Here is a 25855-nt window from a genome sequence, read left to right as displayed (position 1 = left end):
TTCCATTCCCTCCGCAATCGCCCTTTAAAATGGGAAGCATATAAAGTATTTCTTCCGCCATCTTAGCATGCCTTCGTAATGTAGTGGTCAGCACGATCAACGCGTATTCGAGAGATCCGTGTTTCGAGTCCCGGCGAGGATATTGCTCATTTTTTCATCTCTCCTGCTTCTAAATAACCTAATGTCACAGAAAAGCCCCCACATCTGAAGTGAATTCCTATGGTAATTACTTGTCATCGTTCTGTCCTAAAGGCAAGTAGCAGTACTATAAGTCGTCCAGTGTTTGGTGCTCCAGCGAGATTTACCAATTATCTTTCTCTGATGCTTGCAGTGCGAGAATGAACTCATTCCAGACGTTTTAGAAATTCAGAGAGCGTCAGCTGATATTCAGAGAGTCATAGCTGATATTAGAAGAGCCTTTCCACAAATAAGTATTCAGAAAGAGGATAGAGATTTCTTATGGTTTTTATGGTGGGAAAATATGGAACAGAAAATTCGCAGAGTTTTTTGACATTCCAAACTTGTCTCTGGTGCAAAACGTAGTTGTATCCCTTTGGCCTCGGTTATTAAACACCACACTGAGAACAGTGAATATTTGGAAAGTACTTTTCAAAAAGATTGTTGCAGAGTTTCTATATTTACAGTGTCGTTACTAATGTTAACACTAAACAACAGGTAGAAAAATTTGTTTTCAATTCTAAGATATTAATGTCCAGATGTCCTTGACCTAAGGGGATGCGAATATCCTGCAGATTGCGATGAAATGAACAGTAAGAAAGAAACACTTGCATTAGGTCTGCTTTGGTATGAAGAACTGGTCGTTCTGGAAACCAGTATGGGATTAATTTGGAAAAGAAAATTAAATGAAGATGTTTATCTAAAGTTCATAAGGTATTCGATACTTTTGGTTTTCTTCTCCCCAGTTTGGTTTTTGTCTCCAAAATAATGTTACAAAATGCAAACAAAAAAGTGTCCGCGGGGACGAGGGGTTGACTGGCGAACTTCGCAAAAATTTTTACAATGGTTCCAAGAATAAATCTCTAAGTGACCCTAAAATTTGCAGATTTATTCATGTCACTTCCGAAAATTAAAATAATTATGATCTCATTTTTTATGGGAGAAAAGACGCTTAGTTCATCACAGCGAACGAACCGGCTGCTTAAAAATTTGGTTGTTTTTCTAATAAAGGTATGAAAGCCAGTTTCTGAGAACATACTCCACAAAGGTATCCTTCCCCTTAAGCAGATAGCGCTAGTGTGCTTTGCCATAATTCAATAAATTCAAATTCTCTACTGAAATATTATGTAATTTATATGTTTGTCATAACTAGCAAATCGGCATTCAAACGATTAACTGCTCGCCGCACATGAAAATTTTAATGATGCTTCATGAAGACGGATGAACTGAAACAAAACATGATTTAATTTTCACTAAAATAATATCAGATTAACAAAGGGGAAAGAAAACAATCTGATAATTTGATAATTAGCTAAACAATTTTAATAGAGGTAACCTCAAGCAGTTACTTATCTTCCTTTTTCTAATCTTTTTATTAGATTATAATTTTATGAAAAAATTCTAATAAAATTTTATAAAAGAGTTTAGTTAATTAAATGGCTTTCATTAGTCAACTACCTAAGCTTAAAATTCTACCAATTGTTATAAAGAAGTTTAAATTTATACTAATTCTCAGTTTTTGAATGCTTAAATTTTCTTCTTAAGTTTCAGCAAAAATTTGTTAGTTAATTCAAAAATACGAAATAAAAAAGTAAAAATATTTCTCATTCCTTCTTGCGCCCAGATCATTATGAATAGGCATTTACAATTTTTAAAAGCTGAAAAACGCATATCCGCAATATTATCGTAATGCGATGATTTATAGGTGTTATACTTTTTGCCACGATATTCTCGACGACGATGTTTCATACTAGATATTTTAGAACTGTAATGATTTCTCCTTCTTTCCTTTTCTTCCCGATGTTTTGTCCGTTGACGTTTTTGCCTTTCGTTGTTTTCTCCGCGACGTTTATTTCCGCGATGTTATCGGCTGTAACTATCGATGACGCAAAAGGAAGAATTTTCAACTACTTTTAAATTTTATAGAAATTTTAAGCTGAGTTGTTGCAGTTCGTGATAGCATACGCTATTTAATGTAAAAATTAAAAAAGACATTTGATGGATATGACGCATTAGTGTATTTAGGAAGAGATTTCCCTGAATACTTAATTCTATTGAATTCAATCAATTTCATGGCACATATGACAACTGCAATATTTTCCGGCTCACTTTTCAAAATGTGAGTTAACTAAGAATAAAACTGTATAATTAAATAAAAAGACCAAAGAAAGATAAAGACGATTTTTGATTTGCCTCATACCTACTGAATACTGAAAAATGCATATTAAAGATTTTTCCGTAAACACAATTTGGAGCTTTGTTCTATTAGTCGACGTGCGCTATTGTTTCGGCTATATATTCCTTGAAAAAGGAATGGGAAAAAAGTGCTTTAAAAGCCAAACAGAAATCTTTGAAAAGTACGGGAAAAATTAGAAAATAAAATAAAAATTACCAGGAAAAAAAAAGAAAAATATATAAAATAGAATAAAAATTCTGAATGAATTCAAATTTTAATGTCGCACTAGAGGGTTTACTAAGGTTTTTTTATTCTACTGTTAAGATCGCAGTTATATACGTGCTCTTGGATTTAATCCTGCTGACATAATGTTTTGAAAATTTTATTATTAAACATTGCTTTCTTCACGCTTAAGCCACATAAAACTCAAAAGCAAAATCACAATATTTTTAGAAAAAGCTTACCTTTAGTATAGTGTTGCCATAGGTTTTTTAGCCCAGAAGGTCTATAATTCTTGAACCTCGGTTTCAAGTCGAATCACTTTTTTTTTTGTTTCACTTTTCAATCCAATGGTGCGGCCAGGGGTTACTGTGAAACTGTGAAAAAGAAATAATATATATAATGCTTTTAATTAATCCAACTATTGTCATTTCTCAGATTCAGCAGGTAATTATTAAGAGGCTTAAAACTGCATTTATTGCTTTTAAATATTTTAGTTTGTTAATGATGGAGGGGCTGATTAAATTTAAAAGAAAAATTAAATATATAAAACTTCGCCAAATGACAACAAGTTGGTGCGAGGAAGTTCAAAGTATTTTACATCGATTACGGATCTGAAAGGTGCAGTCACTAGAATGCCTGTGCACGAAACACTACCCTTGTCGAATTTTTTTTTCTTTTTCGAATAATGTGAATTCAAAGAATGTCCAACGTGTGTAAGTCCAAGAAAATTAATTTTTTTAGAGATTAAAATTCCAAGAAAATTTACATTTGAGAGTGTAGCAGGATAACTAATAATTGCTGCCCTTAGATAATATTTACATTAAGGATCGTCCTGGAGCGTTTTAAATTACGAGCATTATATATATATATCTTATTCATAATTGCTAATTTTACATCGAATATGCATAATATTCTAATGTATATATATATATATTGATAAAGTATTCAATATTGTCATACATTTTATTATATTCCATACATTATTTCTTTAAAAGTAATTCATGGCGATAGCTTTTATGGTAACATCCTTTTATTTGTGTTGTCATAATTTTTTTAATATTCCCTCTCTTATTTCCTTAAAAGTAATACAGAGAAATTACAGTTGATGGCAATATTTGGAACGTGATACGGGGGTGAAAGTGAGGTTTGAGAATAATAGCACCTCTAGTGCTAAAAAACTGCATGCTAATGATCGTTTAGTTTGTCGCTGAACTTTTGACGGATTTTAGTTAATGTCTAGTTCAAGGAAATAATTTGGTGCAATGTTGATCTTAAAAACACCTACGGGTTATTTTTACCATTTTTCGTACTCATTATGTTATACATTCGGACATTTACCAACTACTAGGACTGACAAGCTGTTAAATCTAAAAGACGTTGCTCTTCCACATCGCATAAGATTTTTAGTTTATGTATCAAACTGAAACGAAGAGAACAATATAAATGTCCAATACGTGGCCACTTAATAATTTGGATTTTTACTTTATTTCCTAGCCAACATACTACTGACTGAAAAATCAACAATTTCAACCATAGCAAAATAAGCGATAGTTCAAAATTCATAGAAATTTATATTTTATAGCAAATAATCCATTTAGAACTTGAGTCTCCTACAAAATTCAGAACTTCTAATTTTTGCAACATCCCGATCTTTGATTCCAACACCAGTTCTAGTGGTATGCAGTGGCATATTTGTTTGCTAGTTTATTCACGGTTTTTGAATCATGTCTTTTCTGAGGGTTATCAAACTTTTATCATGAAAATAAGGAAGATTTAATCTTGGCTATCATGAATACAAAACAGAACAGTCATTTTTTGTTAACTTATCTCCAAATAAAGAATTTCTGTCAATAAAATCAAAGAATATTGCAGAGTTTTCCCTTTTTACGGATACTGAAATTAGATTGTGATGTCCTAATGCAATGAAGACTACCTTTTTGGATCCTTATATCCAATCCGACGGAAATGCTGGATTATTTTGGAAATAATAATACATTGATCAATAAATTTTAAATTATTATGAATTTAAATGTATATATATATATATATTTAAATAATTTACTTTTCTAAATATCCCATTAACGAACAAACATAGGAAACGTGATATAAAATGAATTAATTAATCCAAAAACTAAACAATAAAATAAATAAGTCATAAAAATCAAAATGTAATAAAAAAATCAAAATAATTACTGAATTTAATTGTTGCTGCATTCTTCGCAAATTAAGCAATTGTTCTTGGAATACTCGTACATATAGATACATATATATGAAATTAAAAAAATATTAAAACGATTATCCCATCCTAGGAAAAATTTTTAAAGTATTAATATAATATTAGATAAAATATTAAAGACGGAAAATTTTTTTCTTAAGAAGATAACTGAGAATAGGTAATAAAAGTTAATATAAATGGGAGAAACAAGTAAAAATTATTTTTTACCCTCTGCTTAATGCTTCAAATAGAACTTTACGAGGGTTAGCATCTAAAACATTAAACCTGGATGATTAGCGAGTGCCGAACAGTTTCCTTATTTTTGCCTTTATGAGGCTCAAATCGCAGCTAACCAGTTGTTCAAAAATCCTAAATAATAGTCAAAAATTATGAAAAAAGGAAAGAATTTAATTTCAGTACTATTAAATTAATTAAATAGTATTCTAATATTTTTTATAAAGTAATTTTAAATACTATTCGCACTCAGCTGCTCAGAATCAAAAATGTTTGCAATGATATTAATGTTTTTCACGAAGAAATTTTCAACTTTTGGGAAATATACTATTAGAAAATGCAATTCCTAAAATTGAAATTTACCAAGCATAGAAAGAAGCAAGCATTAACTACATGTTAAAGGCGATATGATAAATTTACTCTAAACTGAAAGGCGGGTAAAGCAGAAAGGCTTTTACATGGCGTTTTCTGTAAATATGTAAGCAATCTGTAGTATAGTTGTAAACTGATCTGGCACTTTCCTCTTATTAGTTAAAAGCCAACACACACACAGTACACCTCCATTATAACCTGCCTGATGATAAAGCACTAGCAATATATACAGAAGGCTCAAAACCAAGGAAGGGCACAAGATGCACCTACTATGTACTCCAAGAGGGATAAGTGATTAAAAGTTGGGAAAGACGACTGGGAGGTAAAAATACCGTCTTTCAGGCGGAACTTCTAGCATTAAAAAAGCCATTCTTCTAAAGATCCTACCACATGACAGACCCAAGCTGATCTGGGTTTCAGCTCATGTGGGTATTACTGGAAACGAAGCGGCGGAATTGCTTACGAAATCTGCAGCCAATGACTCCAGTAAACTGGAAAACCCAGTAAGTGTGCCACAGTCTTACTTAAAAATAACGCTCAATAGCCTTGTACAAGAATGGCAGAAAAGATGGGAAAGCACAAGGAGGAGAAACTACAAGTTCAATTAAAACGCACAGCAGCGCACAAACTCATTTCTACATTGGCTATGGTCCCTTCCCACATTATCTTAAAAGATTCGACAAACGAGACTCAGAATTATGCGAATGTGGTGCGGTAGGTGATACAGATACCTCTTTAACTGCTCATACACCGATAAATTAATTACATTTAAAAACACCAAGCAGTGAATACTAGCTGTAATGGGTGGAGAATACCTGCGGCAACAAGCAGGCGAAAAGTAAGATAAATCAAACTATGCTCAGCAAGGTATTAAGAATTTTTTGCGTGGGGAGAGAGAGAGGCCTTAAAAAAGTGGAGTACATTGAGCTGGCAACTCGCAGATAACGGAACAGCAGATTAGTTTAATTATCTCTAACAACACTATGTAGTACCCAATAATTGAACAATAACAAAGATACTCCCTTCAATAGGTATTACAACTATAATAGCAGTTGCAATTATTCCCTGCAAATCAATTAAGTTACCAGAAAATTAAGTCACGAAACTCTCTACCCAGACTAAGCCAGATAGTACTACAACAATTGAAAATCAACATTAGAAAAATAGCTCACCGCGTAGAATAGTAACTGAACTAGTATAAGAGCACGAACTATTGTAATGTAAGCTTATTACTATCCATTTTGCATATACTTGTTAAAAATAAGATTGTAAAGCAGTTAAAAATAACATAGTAACTTCAATCAATGTACAACTGAATTACAAGTTTACTGTCATTATCTCAGTAACAGTATTGTAAATAATAAATCAGATAATTTTTAAATATGCACATAACTGTCATGATTATATCTAAGTATCTCATATAATTCAGAAGTCAAACAACAAAAATCAGCGTTATATTCACAAAATTTTCACAGGACTAGTTTCGATGATTTTAGCGAACCATCATCTTCAGCTGCAAAACCGCAAATGAACAAGATAGGAAATAATTATTTCCTATCTTGTTCATTAAATAATTATTTCCATTAAATAATTATTTACATTGAAATAATTATTTCCTATCTTGTTCATTTGCGGTTTTGCAGCTGAAGATGATGGTTCGGTAAAACCATCGAAACTAGTCCTGTGAAAATTTTGTGAATATAACGCTGATTTTTGTTGTTTGACTTCTGAATTAGTATTTATTCGGCGTGTTATTGTGTCTTAATTATCTCATATAACTTATAAAGACAATGTTTGTAATTAACATATCTGGGCTTATACACAGGCCTTGTATGCCCACGTAATATTTATGTATGGAAGAAATAATCCCTTCTGCAGGATGACTATTAATAGTGCAAGACCTTTACAATAAAGCCAGGTCAGTGGTTATCCCAGGCGGCGTTCAGTGTAGCTTTAATACTTGACTACCGTTTCAAATCACAACAAAATCTCTGAGCAGGTCGCGAATGCGCATGAATGACGGGTGACAGTTATACTGTCTAATTATGTAATTTCTTAGCAGACATTTGGAAGGATTATTCAACAAAATATAATAAGATCATTAAATTTAAAATTCACCATTACATCAAAGATGCATCCTGCTCTGGACTTCTGATGTCACCCGAATTCGACAGCCAAAATATTAAATTTTGCAGTTTGGTTGACGTCATTTTACAGAATAGTGCAGCTTCATCGACGTTTTCCCATCGTAACAGTTCGTGTGAAGTATCAAATATCTGGTTCGTTGCACTGACGACAGATGTAATCTCAAACACTTTTTGCTTTTACTTGACATCAGATGTTGCAAACACTCGCTGATTCTCCAATAATTTTCCAGGACGAATGCTGTTCGATCAAGCAGGCTGTTAAACGTTTTCCGCTGGTCATTTGAACATAGAAAGACCGTCTTTACAAACCCTTTGGAACACTCACCGGCGTTGACTGAAGTATTGCCCAAATACTGACAAATTGCGGATTCTGTGAATTTTACGTCATTTCAGCAATGGTTCCTCAACACTACTGTTATTTGACTTTCATGTTTATAGCATTCTGTATGACAGCACTCTATGTGACACGCTGTGTTTTAATGTAGGTGGATGTCGTTTTACACCATTTCGGTTTTGAAAAAGATTTGATGGGTCTCTTTCAGAAATCCTAACAGTACGGCAAAAAGAGAAAATAGCTTTTGGTGTTCGTTTTATTCATTGGTTTTAGAAAAGTACAGTTTAATTGAGAAATATTTCGGTTTATGTTTTATAGGATGTTTTGAAGAACTAGAAGACAGGAAATAAGTTTTTAGCTAAGCTGCCAAGGATTTTCGCAGTTCAAGCCTTTCATCTCAGCTAGCATACTTCGACTGTATTTTGAAAAATATTAATAGTAACTGCAAATGGGAAAGAATGACACGTCAAGTAAAACTGAATGTAAGAAAACGCAACGCTGATTGATGCAGATGAGTTATTGTTTGATACTCTTAAATTATGGAAAGCACTTCTGTTAAAATCTGCACATCAATCAACGTTGTGTTTTTTATACTCACTAATTGCGATTATTTAAGTAAGATAAAATTTCTTTGTCTCCAGAATCTATTAGGCCTTTTGGTATGGGAAACACAAAAAATGTTAAATTTTCGCTGCTATTCCAACTCCGAATCTGCCGATTGCCAGTTAGATGTGCCACTTAACACCACGAAGGTAGGCAGCGAGGTAGGAAAAAACTGCTTGCATTATCCCCAAATTAAAGGGAAGCTGGAACCAGGACTTAGAAGAGAAGGGCTAGTTCATAGAGCTTTTCCCCCTGAAGCAGAAAGTGAGAAGTGATGACGTAGCCATGATGACACTGAGCGCGCAGATGCAATTCGCAGCTTGAAAATTAGCGATTTTGAACCAGCGTTTGAAATGAGCTGTGTGTGAAAGATAGCTATAATTTGGAAGAGACAATGTTACTGCTTTATGCATTTTAGACTGAACCATTAAAAATTTAATAATACTTACTCAATTTTAAAATAATAGATAAAATGTGCTACTCTTTTAACATAAAGTTCCGTGGGTTTTTTTCAATTTTTATTTGCAGGTTTTTTATTTAATGAACGTTTATTTCTAATCATTTCTTTATCTGCATGTGAACTGAGAGAATTTTTATACTGCTTCTAAGATAACTATAATAGCAGCTATTTAAATTTACTCAAAAAACAATTTTACATTGACATAGTTTTAAACATATATGACATATATGGCAACATTTCTGCTAACCTACGTTTGATTTTTGCCTAATTGTAAATTTTACATTGTTACAATTTTCTTCCGATTCAATATAATAATTTTGTAATTTATACTTATAACTATATTACAATTAAATAAATGTATGTAAGATTGTTACCGTAATTTTGACAAAATAGCTTTACTCAGAGTACCTAAAACAGTTATTTAATTTTTCAAAAGTGTGAGTAAAGGAAGAAAGTCTTTTTATGCCAATTACTTTAATGTTTTATACTATTATATTTTATCTAGAATGCTAATTTAGCACAAAATCTAATCAATAATTAGTTACAAAGGATACAATAAGAATAACTTTAACAAGTACTTAACAAAATTAGTTTGTTAAATGCTTGTTATTCTTGTTGGTACTATTCATAATACCGAAGATATTATCGATTAACTCATAGAAGTCAGATGCTTTTTGATTTTCTGTGGGGTGGAGTATACCTTTTGCGGTACTTTTTGAAAATAATGTTTTCTCTGGAGCAACTTTTTGTCTCTCGTTTCCCTTGACCATTAAATATTTCGGTTTTAGTTTGTGACATAATTTGATTTCTTCTCAATCTCTATTTAAAACCTCTTTAATAATAACAAAATTTAAAACAGTTCCAGCTTCTAAAACAAATCCTTTATCTAAAACGTGGTTTCTCAGTAATTTGAGGCAGAGCGCGAAATGAGACCTCTGATTAAAACAAACTGCACATTTTGAAAAGAACCGAGAACTTGATCCACTTTAGAGTTATAGCAGAGTTTTCAATCTATATGCATTTCGTCGAAACTGAGAACGCATATTTTTTCTACAGAATGCAAATATTCGCCTCTTTCCTTCTTTAGAGTAAGAACATCACTTTGAATTCTTGGACTACACTAAAATTTAGCGCACCATTTCTTTAATTTGCTAATACTAGGTAAAGATCTTCCAGTTTTTTTTCTTAATTTTTTTTCTTTCCAAAAATCATAGCTTTAAGATGACAGAGCTCTTATGACAATGCAACGTGAAATATCTTCACTAGTCCACCTGATTTTTTCCTTCTTTTTCAGTAATACATTAATCTGCGTCTTTATAAAAATAGGCTTTAGACATTTTTTCAAATTCTCCGATTTGTGCTCCCCCCCCCCCAAAATTTTGCTATTTGAGATTTAAATTTCTGATACCAATTTCTGTCTAGATGTCGTCCACCTTCTTTGCCGCTGAACAAACATTCTAAAATTTTTCTTTTCTCTATTTTTCAATACTTTAATACAATTTTCTAAGGATATTATTTTGTTCTTCAAATTATCAATGCATTCTTGTTTATCCTTAAACTTAGGGCATTCAGGAATATCTATATTTTCATTTGTGAGTTTTATTTCAAAATCATTAAAATTTGATTTACTATTGTCATCATCAATTTCAATTTATTATTGTCATCATAATTTACTTTCGGCACAGCATTCCATTTCAACAGTTTCTTTTTGTGGCTATCCAAACAAGCAATTTTTCATATCATCTTCATAAACACTGCATAGAAAATGTTCGCTGCAGATTTTTTCGCTCTTCGCATTAATAGAATCTTGTCTTTGACATTTGTGTATCCATTCTTTCGTCAAAAGCAAAACCTCATTTGGATCCTTTGGTCCCATGAAATAAAATATCTCATCCTTTCGTACTTCTGTAAGTGCTAAGACAAGTTACTACAACGCAAAAAGCCATATTACGTAAATGGTACTTTACAATATAGAATTTAAAATAAAAACTGACTAAAATTACATATATATAAATTATTTTACATATATACATTATTAGAAAACAGGTATCTATATGATTAAAATTAATTTGGAATATGTAACCTCTAGAAAATCGTCTCACACCTGAATGAAACTACAGTTTCAAACGCGGGAAATCAGAACAGGTGGCATCACAGTGACGTCAGATTACTGCCTGTTAATTTTCCCCATTAGGCTCGCGTCGGCGAGGTGTTGAACAAAGAAATGAGCTAGCCCTTTCTATTTATCCCTGGCTGGGACAAAGAGGAGATCCAATCGTCAAATCCTCGCAGAGACAAATTATCCTTTACCACATTTTTAGTCAAGCGCCACTATTGAAGTGTATTACATTTTTTGGATGAAAAGTACATAAGAAATCTGCCATGCACTCGGATTCAAACTCTGAATCTTCCATTTGCGAGCAGTAAAAGTTACCATTTACTCCATGATGCCACGCAGTGAGGAAGGCGAAAAAATCCTTACACCTTACGATATTTTTTGGTGAGATCACGGGTAGCTCCGTTAGTCTCAAAGTATTGATTTAACGCTAAAGTATTTCAATGAACTGTAACTTGTAAAGCATTATCATTTGTAAGTTGAAAGAAGAAAATATAAATTTAGGATATCCCATGCAGAAAGCAGCTATAATACCCTCACAGGTATGAAATAGAGATTTTGGCAAAAGTCGAAATTAGATCAAACGGTATGCTTTTTATTGTCCATTGCGTCGTAAGTAAACATGTTACCTACAAATGCAGAATGCAACTATAATACCCTCACAAATATGAAATAGATATTTTGGCAAAAATCGAAATTCGACCAGATTGAGCGGTGTGCTTTTTATTGTCCATTGCATTGTAAGTAAACATGTTACCTAGAAATGCTTTTGGTAAATATATACCAGAAGGAGGCTGAAAATACTGAAATGACAGCAAGGAAAAATTCTCCTATTTTGTTGTTAGCGCGTGTGGCATTTGAAGGAAGTTCCTTTTCTTTCTGACTGAGAAATGAAAGGAAAATATTTTTATGTTGTAATGATTATCCGTTTCATGTTTTCAACGAAAAACATTTCGATGTTATTAGTGAACTATGGAAGATTTTAATAATGACTCTTTCAAGTAAATAATGAGAGTTTATTAAGTAAGGAGAGAAAAGATGCGCCTTTCAAAAGCTTTTTTACATTCACAACCGAGAAGGTTCAGTATAATTTAATAATTTTGCTGATTACTAAAGCAAAGAAAAAGGTTGAAATGAAAATGAAACTCTCAGTATGAATTTACATTGCATGTAATGGTATCAGTAGTTCATGATGTGTTTACATGAAAATAAACTTTTAAACATAATACACAAATTTATGTAAAATGAGAACTAGGTCAGCAATTCTGTTTACACATGAGTAAGCGTTGGTGCATGATTATTGCAAGATAGTAGCTGTTATTCATATTAATTCATTTGAATTTTAGTTTAACATTTCTCAGCTACCAACTTCTTTTCTCTCTAATTTTTTTTTTTTTTTTTTTCAGTTTTCTTTTTTCTGTTTCTATGCTCTTTTTTCCCTACTGTTTCTTTTCCTTCTGTTCATTAAAATTATGATATTTATTTTTATTCCTTCCTGTTTTCCAATTTTGCTTCTAAATTTTATTTACTTTCTCTTTTCTTTCTGTTTCTTTTTTATTCTGCAATTATTCTTCAAATTTTCTAAATATTTCTTATCTTTGTGAAATTATTAAAGCAGTTGCTTAACTAGTTGATCTATTTTATATTATTTTTATTAGTATGAAAAACTAGGAACAATACCTGACGTTTTGACCTCTAATCATATTATAATAGGAATTATCATCTTGAAGCTATTTATTATCTTAAGATTTACCTTTCACAAATGACACCAGTTATTTCCTGTGTTTTCCGTAACTAATTATCTTGTTAATTATTTTATTCTACCGTATAAATTATAAGCTGGTGACAAAGTGTTTATGACAGAACATTTTTAATGAGTACAATGCAGTTGAAAAGTACTTAATTTCAGGATAACTGTTTGATCCCATACTGCTAATAAAGCTGTAGGGTTACTTTAAGTTTCTAACAGTTATTTTAAGTTTAAACATGCTTTACTGTCTATTCTCTTTTCCCATCTACTATTGCCTACCAGAATAAGTTTTTAGTATATATTGTTACAAAATGTACAGGCGCGGTAAGATGGCTTCCCCGCAAAGCAGTTTTAGGTTTGCCATAAAATAGCAAGTAAGGCAAAGTTGCCACATTTGGCGAGAAATCGCCTATTTGGTGATATTTGGCGACAAAATTGGCGATATATCATGCACGGTTGGAGAACCTTCTGGAACGAATTCTTACCGGTTTAGCCCAGAATGTTCTCGAACACCAGCCAAAAGCTATATAAACCCTGCTGGTGCGCGTAGAGTTAGTCGGTACCGAGTTGGTGTCTCTTTTAGCGAGTCAATCCCTGCGGAGTCGATAGAGTTGACAGCCGGGCAGCGAGTGCCGAGTGGGTCGTCGAGTGCGTCGAAAGAGTCTCTTCGCGTATCACGGTTAGTGTGGAGAGTCTCGAGAGTACGCGGAGTTCCGAAAACGACCGAGCAGAGTCGGGAGCTGTACTCTGGTGCTTTGCAGTGAAGCTGTCTTCACCGTGATACCCTGATTACCTGGGGGCTGTGTCGCTGATCGTGTCAGCGTGTTTATAGTAGTTCATCGACGACTGTAAAACGTGTTTTGGAGCTGTCCTGATTAATACCGGCCAATAAAGTGTGTTTCGATACTTCATCAAGTGCTGTCGTCATTATTCACTCCAAATCCTCAAGAACCCCGTACGAACGTGAAGGAAGAAAATAACGTAACAACTGGTGTGAGAAAAGAAAAAAAAACCTAACAATATATACGTTATATACGTTCGAGTTAGAAAGAGTATTTAAGGGAAGTTCAACTTACTTCGAGAGAGAATGCTTAGGAGTTCATAGTGGCGCCTATTGCCTTCTGGCTACTTCGTTCTTAAATCTACTACGCTCGGCCATATTATACGTGCCTGCTGATAATCGCCGGCTAGGTTAATTTAAGGGCCAACTACGTTAGGTATTTGTGTCCAGCTTCGGCGAAGTCTATTTAGTTTAGTATTAGATTAGCTTCTTATTATCTTATCCTGATTTAAAAGCCCAAGTCGAGGCTTTAATGTAAGCCTGAGAAGGGGGCCATCTGTTATGATTTCTTTGAGTGAATAAAAGGATATTTTAATCCTTCTCTTAAGTCTGTGCAGTAACTTTCTTGAACTCAGCAATAATTCGCTACTTAGTTCACAAGGTTTCTCGACATTATGTCATAGACAAAATACTGAGGAAGATTACAAAGCAAAGAGTCAAATTATAATTAGTATTAAATTAATAAGTAAAAAATGAGTTAAATAATTGTGCACTTTTTAAAAACGAATGTGTTTTTGAATGAAAATTACATTGCATTCGGTACTGAGTCGTAGTCCAGAAAGCCATTTATATCAACTGTGAAAAATTTCTCAGTCCTGGCTAACATTCTGGATGGTCCCCGGAATGATTGCTCTAAAAGTTTTCTCGCAGTATCTCGTCTAAAGGAAGACACGTGAGCATGTACTTAAATCACTATAAATGAACACACTGCGTAAAGAGTGTCTGGTTGAGAGTGGCCGAGTGGTAAAGTAGCTGAACACTGGCAGTCCGGTCCGAGGTTCGAATCCCAGCAAACGGTTGGTTGCATGGACATTTTTATGGGGTTTTTTTCACTGTCTAATGTGTATACGATTCTAGTTTCCCTTAAAATGTACTCCACGAAGTCATCTATCTTCTTAGGCAGGATAGCCCTCGAGCGCTTTACCGTAATCAAATAAGTCAAATAACCAAGGCGCTGTCTCAGAATGCTCTTATGACTTCAAGAAATTAATATTATGTTGTTATCTATATTAAAATTTGACCCTTCGCATTGAAATGATAGATTACAATACTGTTTTTTACTTCGCAATAATAGACCATTACTGAACTTATTTTTAAAGAACAAAACCTTTAGTTTAAAATCTTAACGGCTGTAATAAATATTTTTTATTTAATTATTTTTATGATTACTTTTCGTTTAACCTTGTAAAACACAAAGTAGTCATATGTGTTTCTTTTTATTTCTAAAAGGACATACGGTACTTTGAAGTTCTGGGAAGTATCCCCCTCCACTCCGCTGCAGAATAAGTAGTGGGATATCCGTCAAAAGCGTTAAAATTTTTCTTTGTATGAAGGATGGAAAAGTGCCACTTACAATGATGCTAATTGTTACAAAAAACGTCATTGGCTAAGTACCTGCGTTTTTCGTGTGTCGTAGTTCATGATTTTGAATTGAAATTATATTCGAATTTTAAACTGATGTGTAATGTTCTAATTATTATAAGCCATAGAGCAATGAATATTTATCTAGTCTTAATTTTTCAGAAATATATAATTTGCAGAAAAATACAACTTTTAACAGCAATTTGTTTCTGTAGCAGTTTTTTAAAAATGTTTCCTGGATTTTTTTTTCTTCTTGGCGAACAATCAATAAAAAATGTTGCTTTTCTTTCGTCTATAAACTTCATTGTTTGTATTTATATATAATATTTCTTTTGCTCAAACTAACATCATCATCAGAGATGATGATATGCGTAGATGTAGTCGTCATATCCATACAATGCTGCCGAATGTGTCAAATAATATTTGTCGAGTCACTATCTTAATAATTACAATATAAATACAAAAAACGATATTTTAAGCACCATTTCTTTTAATGCACTTTATTAAATATTGCCTGCAAAAGATTTCAATTCATATCTGAAGATCTGAATTTGGAATGAAACGTGTGGGCGGAGCACACACGTTTTCACAGAAAAATGAAGAAAATGCGCAACCGCGATTGAGAGCAAAATTAAATTCGATCGATATTAATTGCTAACTTTTCAAAATTTAGCCTAACTAGGGAATACTAGATACATTAGCGCAAAATATATTTTTCGCTTCTAAGTAATTTAATTCTGATTTCTGGGACCTCTTCATAGAATGATAACAATAAACATGTGCATAAACTTTAATATTATAGGGAAAACATTTGCATTCTGAATTCTTTAAATTAAGGTCTAAAACCTCAAAAGAGAATTTGCTATTATGTACATAATATTACCTGTTGTTTACAGCTGATAAAATTAAATCTTTAGCATTAAATAAAATTTAACTGAAAAAAAAAAAAAAAAAAAAAAGAATTTCAATTTCGAAATTTACAGCTTTTATGTATGCATACTTTTTTAGCATAACACAGTTATACATCAAAATACTGAATGATATATTAACATTCATAAATGAGTAAATAATAAAGATAATAATTTAAACAAAGCTTTGAAAAAGAATATTTAAAGAGGATTATAGTTTATATGTTAAATACTATGAAACGCGGGCCATTTTTATTAGATATCACTTTTGATGCAGCAAATAAATATTATACATAAAAAGTACAGTTAGTATAAATGAAACTAGAAATTTTGGAATATATTAAAAATGTATTTTATTTATTACACTATTGATATAAGATAATATTAATAGTAAATCGTTATTGAGAAATGCAAATCAAATTATTTTTTAAATGGTTTGCTTTATTACACTACATAGTAACGAACTTTTATTATATGGAATCTAACTGAAAGATCTTATGTCTCCTTCATTGTCAATAGCATATGATTTTTATTTGAAGCGAACAAAAATTCCTACGTAAATTCATTGTAAAGTTTTAATAAATGAATGAAAAATTCTACATACATATTGTCTAAGAAAAGTAACTCAGAGATAAACAATGTTTAAATAGCTTTCATTCGCAAACTGTAATTAAAAACTCCTTATTACTATTAAGTTAACTGCTTTTGGAGATCAATTTTTTTTTTTTTTTTTTTTTTTTTTTTTTTTTTTTTGGCGTGTGGGAGAAGGTTTATCCACAAGGATTTATTATATATCAGTGAAATGAAGTATGAATTTAAGGCATTTTAAATGTTTTCGAGAAGTATCTGGAAACTCGTTTAATTTTCGAGAATTAAAAACATATGCCAATGAATAAACAAATAAATAAAGAGTATTTCTCTCAAAGTGCGATTCTGTTTTCCCAGAGTAGAAATCACATTTCTGATCCTATGCATACTATTGTTCTTCAGAACTACACGGATGAGAATTCGTCAGAGAATCTTTTTCTTACAATTTTTTTTAAATTTAAATATCTGAGTATTTAAATATCTGATACACTTTCCAGTACTAATAAATTATTTTGTAAGCTTAATTTCTTTTAAATCTTAGAACTGCAAAAATCTCTTGAATTTATAATTTATTTGTCAAATGCCAGTTACATTGGCCGTTACGTCATTAAACTCCTTGCCTGCCAGTTGCGCTGAAATCTACAAGAAAAATTTGTCAGTGCTTTACACTCGTCCAAATGTTCCGCCGTCATTGTGAATTTATAATAACTGAGCTAATGAAATTTTATTTCAGGATTTCGGAGAGAAATTTCATTCCAAAACGTATTCACGAAAATTATTTTAGATTAATATTTTTTACATCCATGTGTGTGAGCAGTTACGCATAGCTATTATTTCAGTATCTGTGGTTTACTGAAGCTAACGTAGAATTTTAAAATTTGAAGAACTTATCAGGTTCAATGTTTCTTCTAACCTTCTTCGGAAACATACAATGACCTGACTAGGAACAGAGAGCTTACTAAAGCTATGTTCACTAATTGTAGTAAGTAGACAGGATACAGACGAAGGGTATACAAGACCCTTTATTTTTCTTTATATACAATGACTTCCGTACTTCGGAATACAATGACCCTCCACTCGGGGTCTAACGTAAAAGGTATAAAAATAAAACTAAACTCTAATTTAACTTTAGAATAAGATTGGCCTTATAATAACAGGAAGCGTATGTAGCACAGAGACTGTGAACACTACAATACGTTTAATTTATCAAGAGGATTAAAACCTCTGGCCTGGAAGGCAAATAGCAACTGCGTAACTTCTAAGGTAAGCGGCCTGCTTCGAACTCACTGCTTCCTCTCTCCTGCTTGGCAAAAAGGCCACACTTAAATACTTGGCGTTCGCCAGACAACTTTGCATAAAATCCTTCACGCTTATAATTCTTGCCGGAAGTAGAAAATAAGAAGTGATAGTAAAGATTTAAAATAAAATAAACGTTAGTAAAACTTAAGATCCTTACATACTTCCCGCCAGAGTTAATTTGTTTGAAACTGAGGTCTAAAACGACCTTGTTGAAAACTTTTAGCTCTAAAAACTAACGCGAGGCCAACCTTTTACAATCATAACTTAGCTAGAAACTAGAAAATTTAAAAGAAAGAAATTTGTTACAATAGCAGCTCCCGGGATATACAACAATCTTTTTTTTTTTTTTTTCATCTGTACTGCATCTAAACAGGAGCTTTATTCAATTCTGGTTCCTTCCAGAGATCTGGAAGGAAAACTAGTTTAATGAAATGTTACACAATGACATGGCAAGTAACATATACAATTATACTGCTCTTTAACATTCTTATTTCATTCATGACTATTTTAATTATCTCTCCCCGTGCTCTCTGACATGTGTTGTAAAAGAACACCAACACGTATGTGTTTCTGTCTACGTGTGCCACACTTCCTCCTACAATCAAAACACTAACGTGTTAAAATTCAACATACGAGACCTCTTAACACACCCTACTTTTCAACTCTAAACCCTGAGGTACTATTCTAAAAGTGGCTAACTCTAAAGTGTAGCGTCAGAGAGCCTAACTCCATCATTCAACCTTTAACATATATTCGTCATGATTTAATCTTTACAGTCACACGAATAACAAATTTTTAACATTACTTTCACTTTTACCATATCACGGTATTTCTTAACATTTAAAATAACAGTTCACATGTATATAAGAACATATCAACATGCCGTTAATTTTACACATTTGAAAACATACATTAGTAGTACATTGTTAACTTCTATTCTTTTCAAAGCAAGTGCCAATTCTTTCTACATTGAAATAATACTACATTTCAAAAAGTCTTTCAGACTAAAACTTCTTTCTTGCTAGAATGTTTTAAATAAAATTTATACAATAACTTTTTACAATATTTAAGTCTTTACACAACGCTATTATACATCAACTTTAGTTTTACGCGCGAGTAATTGAAAAACATAATAAGAAAATCGGTCACAACTCATTTCTCGCCCTTTTGGCGATAAAGGTAGACCTCGCATGAGGTAAAACTTCTTGAAATCTGCCACTTGCAGTAAGAATGAAATATTAACTTAAGTTTGTAAAGTAACATAAAATTTTACTTATCTTTGTAATATTCAGACATCCTTTTCTGGGCCCAGTCTTTAAAGGTATAGCTGATAGTAGCTTGGTTGATCCTCCTTCTTGTATGGGCTCGCCCTTCAGTGCTTTCCTCTGGAAGCTTCCGTTTTTCACCAGTACGGCCACCCTTGAACACCTTCCTTTTGTGCTCTGCTTGTGGTCTTGGCCGTTTGAAGGCAGCTGGTCTTGGTGGAACCGGGAAACTTCTGTCGTGATCCTGCTTGGACCTCGTTGTTGGCCGTTCAAATTTTTCTTGTACTTTTTCCTCCGCCGCTGATGGCCCTTCCGCAGTTCGGCGACTTTTGCTGCGGAGAGTTCTGTCGGATGAGTCAATCTTCCGTTTCACAGCCGGGTTACAGTTGCCGTCCTTTCTCCCGGTCCTTTCCACATACGTCGTCCTTCTCCCTTCTTCATTCTGGGGGTGTTCGTGCACTCTGTTTTCTGGACGGTGGAACGGCTTCTTTTTCTTTTTACCTTCAGTTTTTCCGCGGGGCAATTTTCTTTTCACTTGCTTCTGTCTCTCATTGGCTTGCCCTTGTACTTGTCGTTTTCCCAACCTCTGGAACTTGTACCTGCGGTGTCTGCCGTACCGGATCCTGCAAAAGATCTGAAAAGATTTTCATTTTATTACGATCGAAGTAGGGTTTAATTTGATCAATATTTGCGGAACAGGTTTCACCATTTCTTGCCTTTAACACTACAACAGCGTGAGTTATTTTTTCTATAACATATGGTCCTTCAAAGCGTGGAAAAAATTTGGCAGTTTTATCTTCTGGTGCTGAAGAAAGTGGATGCTTGATTTTTAAAACTTCATCCCCTACTTTATAAGTTACTCCCCGTCGTTTCAGATCATAGTATAACTTCTGTTTTCTTTGTGCTACTTCCGTATTCTTTTTTGCTTCTTTTATTAGTTTTTCTATATCACCCATTTTAAATTCTGGGGCTCTTTGTTGCACATAAAATAGTTTATCTAACGGTGTTATAACCTTTCTGCCTAGAAATAACTCAGCAGGAGTTTTGCCCGTTGTATCATGTTTTGCGGTCCTAAGGGCGAAAGCAAATTCATTGACATAGTTATCCCAGCTTTTATGAAAATTTTTAACATAACAACGGATAATTTTCACTATATTTCTGTTGACCCGTTCCGCTATATTTGATTGCGGCCGATACGGGACCATTTTTAAATGACGTATGCCCAGTTTTTGGCACATGTCTTCAAATATATTACTTACAAATTGAGGACCATTATCCGATATAACTTTTAGGGGCGCCCCGTATTTTAAAATATATTTATTTAAAATAGAATCAGTAACTAATTTCGCGGAGGCTCGTTTTAAGGGAACAATTTCGGTCCATTTACTAAAATGATCAACCATAACAAGGAGATAGCGACTTTTATTTAACTGACTTTTTGGGAAAGGGCCCAATAAATCGATGCCAATTATTTCATTTGGAAATTCAGATTTAATACTATTTAGAAACCCGGCCGGGCGGAAATTAATATAATTAACTGCTTGACATGTTGGGCAGGACTGGGCATACGCCCTTGTTAACTTTTGCAGTTCAGGAAAGTAGACTGCCTCGCGTACGCGTTGGATAGTTTTTCGAATACCAGCATGAGAAGCTAAAGGGCTGTCATGGAGCTCCTGCAGGATATTTAATCTAAGACTAGCTGGGATAACAGGTCGAAATTCGTTGTTGGAATTCGTAGTTTTTGTATAGAATAATAGACCATCTATTAGTTCGTAATGGGCCGCCCTATTTCTTATCGCCACAATATCTTGGTGGCTAAAATTTTCAGGATCCTTCAAATACTCATAAATACTTCCAAACTCAGGATCCTTACCCAGTTCGGTTATTACAGTTTCTCGGGAATTTATTGTACACGCTGTCAGCATTGCAACTTTTACGGTATTACCCTGTTCGTCTAATTTAATTCGTGATAGGGCATCTGCTACGATATTTTCCTTTCCGGGGGTATGCTTGATTACCAGATTATATTCTTGCAGCTTGAGTGCCCATCTTATTAACCTTGGGGATAAATTTTTCCCTGAGTACAATCTAGTTACCGCCGCATGATCAGAATATACTGTTATCGGCGCCTTTCCAAAATAGACTCGGAACTTTTGCACTGCTAACAGAACTGCAAGTGCCTCTCTCTCGGTCGCGGAATAGTTTCTTTGTGTTTGATTTAAAGTTCGGCTAAAAAATGCCACGGGCTGCTGATTTTGCGAAAGTACCGCTCCTACCGCATAATCCGAAGCATCCGCTGAAATTTCTAAATTTTCATCCTTTTCAGGAAATTTCAACACAGGGGCTTGCGTTAATGCTTGTTTTAATTTTTCGAAAGCACTATTGGCTTCAGCCGTCCACGAGAATCTTGCCTTTTTCCTTTTTAATTTTAACAATGGCTCAGCGATAGCCGCAAAATCTTTTATAAAGGACCTATAATATGAACAAAGTCCTAGAAAAGAAGAGAGCTTGTTTGCCGTGTTTGGAGTCGGATACTTTTGTACAGCGATTATTTTTGATTCATCTGTCTCGATCCCTTCTTGCGATATTTTGTAACCTAAATATTTTAATTCAGGGGCTGCAAATTTGCACTTTTCGACATTAACTTTTAGACCGGCCTCATTTAATAAAGAAAACACCTGTCTTAAATCCTGTATATGTTGGTCGAGATTATCACTAGTAATAATGATATCGTCTAAATAGATAAATGTGGACTTTCCAAGAACAGGTCTTAACACAATGTCCATGCATCGCTGAAATGTTGCTGGGGCGCCTGAAAGGCCAAACGGCATACGCAAAAATGCATAAGTGCCAGACTATAAAAGCAGTCTTAGGCACGTCCTCAGGCCTGACCCCTATTTGAAAATAACCATTCGTTAAGTCTAAAGTCGTCATAAATTTGGTTGATTTTATGTTCCTTAAAATTTCTTCTATGATCGGTAACGGATATACCGGATATTTCGTTATGGAATTTAATTTACGGTAATCAATAGCGAATCTCCACCTTTTTGGATGCTCCAAAGGATAATCATTATTTTTCTTACATAAAACCACCGAACTAGCATAACTACTTGAGATAGGCGTTATGATCTTTTTACGTAGCATATCGGTAATATGCCATTCTATAGTTTTTTCCTTATTCTTATCATACCGGTATGGTTTTTGACGAACCGGCAATGCATCTCCGGTGTCAATACTATGGTTAGTAACCTGAGTAAATCCTGGAATATCACTAAATAAGGAAGCAAATTCACTTACCACTTGTCGGATTCTATCTTGCTCGTCATTAGGCAGGTGGTCAAGATTTAACCTTGGCGGTTCAACCTTTTCTACACGCACTGGTTTCATCGTCAGCTTAAGGGACGCTGCATTAAAATCCAGTGTAGCTTGTGCGTCTGAAAGAAAGTCTATTCCTAGGATTAAATTTGCTTTCAAATTCTTTACTATAAAAAACATCACCTTTACTTGTTCGTCCTTGATACGGATGTACAAAGGTACTTTACCTACGCACTTACATTGTTCTCCTTGCGCCGCTAATACTGTTGTATTATCCGCATTATATATGCGGTATTTGCGAAAATACTTTCTAAAAAAGACTTCTGCCACACAGGAACACTGCGCGCCGGTATCCAGGAGTGCGGTGGCCGGGATATTATTTACCAAGACTTCAATCTTCGGAAGAGTTAAAAATTTTTCACCATTACTGTATTTAACTTGTAGGAAGAGGGGTTTTCGTGGCCTTCGGATTTCCGCACCCTCTCGTCAGCAGAAATCCGTTTTAGTTTAAATTATTTTTCCTTTCGGTGCTTTCCTTCTTTCTCCACTGGCCTTGAGACTTTTTTCCTGGGTTGCTATTGAACTGTCGACGTTCGCCGGCTGTTTTTGAATGCTCGGGTTTCCTTGCCCACTGATTCGCTTTTTCTCCGTAGCCATGTGCTTGAGTTTGCTGTAGTCTTGGCGTACCAAATTGGTTTCGCTGTTGATATTGGCGTCTTCTTTCGACGTCCGCCGTTCTTCTACTTTCAAACTGCGTTGCTAGCTCAAATAACTTTTCCAGTGTAGTCGGATTTCGTAATTCAATAAAGTCTTGCACTTGGGGTAGTAACCTCGGCAAAATCACTTGAATTATTTCAGGATCCGGACGGTTTCCATACAAGAGCTTGAAAACGTGAATTTTTCTTAAAATAAAGCTCGAGAGGTTTTCCATTCTTTGTTGATATATACTGAAAAGTTCTGTTTCTAATTTCGCACGATCCCTTACAACAGGGAAGGCTTTTAGTAGGGCAGTCTTGAAATTTTCGTAAGTATAGGTGGGACTTCCTGCTTGACCCAAGAGACTTCTGCCGATACATTTGAACCAGTTATGCGCTTGGCCCCTCAAAGCGCTGGTAGCTAAGGTAACTTTTTGAAACTCGTGCACGGGGTAGAGCATGAAGTGGTCATCCAATTTTTCCAAAAAACTGGTTACCTGTGAGTTTCCATTAAACGTTGCTTCTGGTTTCATCGAAGCGCGCATGGTCTGGACGATGTACCCAAATCCTTCCAGAGCGGCAGCTGGCATTTCTGGATTCTGAGCCGTTTCTGCAGGCAGCACAGGTTCTTCTTGAAATTCGGCCATGGTTATTCTTCGTCGGGCGCCACTATCAGGTTCAATGTTTCTTCTAACCTTCTTCGGAAACATACAATGACCTGACTAGGAACAGAGAGCTTACTAAAGCTATGTTCACTAATTGTAGTAAGTAGACAGGATACAGACGAAGGGTATACAAGACCCTTTATTTTTCTTTATATACAATGACTTCCGTACTTCGGAATACAATGACCCTCCACTCGGGGTCTAACGTAAAAGGTATAAAAATAAAACTAAACTCTAATTTAACTTTAGAATAAGATTGGCCTTATAATAACAGGAAGCGTATGTAGCACAGAGACTGTGAACACTACAATACGTTTAATTTATCAAGAGGATTAAAACCTCTGGCCTGGAAGGCAAATAGCAACTGCGTAACTTCTAAGGTAAGCGGCCTGCTTCGAACTCACTGCTTCCTCTCTCCTGCTTGGCAAAAAGGCCACACTTAAATACTTGGCGTTCGCCAGACAACTTTGCATAAAATCCTTCACGCTTATAATTCTGGCCGGAAGTAGAAAATAAGAAGTGATAGTAAAGATTTAAAATAAAATAAACGTTAGTAAAACTTAAGATCCTTACAAACTAATGGCTTTTAAATTAAACGCATGTCTAACAAGTCATAAGGAAAAAATGCAATATCCCAAAAGTCCTCAGTAATGCATCCCATGATAAAACCGAGCTCAAATATGCTTGTGGGATTCTTCATGAGCAAATTTGAGCAATGCTCGTACAGAAATCAATGAAAATTTATTCAAAATCTACCCTAAGTTTTTTTTCCCTAATTTTAAATTTTACTTTGGGTTGTTTCTCTTCCAGTTTTATTTTCTTCCTTTGTTTTCTTATCCACCTTTCTCTATAAATTATAATTTTCTGCCATACTCTCTTACTGTTTCTAGCATTCTACTCTCCTTAGAATTTTGCCTTGACCGTTTTGCCCTTTTTTATTGGTATTGTAAAAAAAAAAAAAAAATATTTGTGCTCTATCATCCCTTGAAAGAGTACTTCGTTTTGTATATTCAGTATATAAGTCAACGGAGGCACATCGGATCCCTGGTCCGAGGCACTTAATAGTCTTTAGATGAAATTATAACTCCGGATAGAAACCGAAATAAAATAAGATCCGTTATTTCACTTTATTAATTAACTATTTAGTATATTAATTTTTATTTATCTATTTTGGCTTTATTTGATTATAATTGTTAATTATTTTATTAATTTATTTTTGTTAATCTTCTCTGACGGCTTTCTATAGGGCTTCGGCTCTTCTAATTGTAAAAATTTAGTCCTGGCACTGCTATACGCATGATCAAGTATAATATGCTATATACTTATAATAAAAGTTAAATGATTAAGGGACCCTTTCCTCCCCTGGCACAAAATTGTTTTCAGTGAGCTTTGTTTTTATACATACGAGAAGAAACAGGAAAAAAAAGCAATTTTATATTGCAGGATACAGTACACATTACCAAATTTTGGAATCCCCTTGCAGTGCGCAATTTATTCATTAAATTTTATCGCAGTTATTTACGTTATATGAATATTGAATTACACAGAGAGCATACAGACGTTAGATTAATATTAGTTTCGTTCTGAAATATAAAACATTTCATTTATTTTCAGACGTTCTCTCCTTTATTTAAAATTCTGAAAAAAAAAAAAAAAAAAGTAGGCATATAAAATATGTGAAACAAAATATTGAAGCATATGTAGCAGATATTTTTTATGATCAAACTTGATTTAGAAAAATATACTTATTTACCGTGTTGAGCAATTGCTAAAGACGAACGAATACTGTCGTTCATAGCAATCACAAATTGAAGACAAGCAAAATGTGGAAAATTAAATTAAGTTTCGGATGCCGTAAGAAGAGGTGTGAGTACGCAAATTTTCGTTTCCTC

The 25855-nt window shown here is 33.9% G+C and overlaps 1 long non-coding RNA gene across 3 annotated transcripts in view; it reads right to left on the bottom strand.

Moving 5' to 3' along the window:
* Positions 1-25855, bottom strand: part of LOC146996189 (uncharacterized) — a 462656-nt gene that overhangs the window by 379569 nt on the left and 57232 nt on the right. For all 3 annotated transcript variants that reach the window (XR_015042008.1, XR_015042010.1, XR_015042009.1), the window contains exon 2: positions 2818-2949. This is a non-coding gene — a long non-coding RNA (uncharacterized LOC146996189). The remainder of the gene's footprint in view (positions 1-2817; positions 2950-25855) is intronic.

Source organism: Stegodyphus dumicola, chromosome 7 (genome assembly GCF_044657685.1).
Source record: "Stegodyphus dumicola isolate Sdum_Otavi_A_Nest chromosome 7, ASM4465768v1".
Lineage (NCBI taxonomy): Eukaryota > Metazoa > Arthropoda > Arachnida > Araneae > Eresidae > Stegodyphus > Stegodyphus dumicola.
Note: the sequence above shows the minus strand (reverse complement) of the source record. Positions and strands in the feature narration are given on the sequence as shown.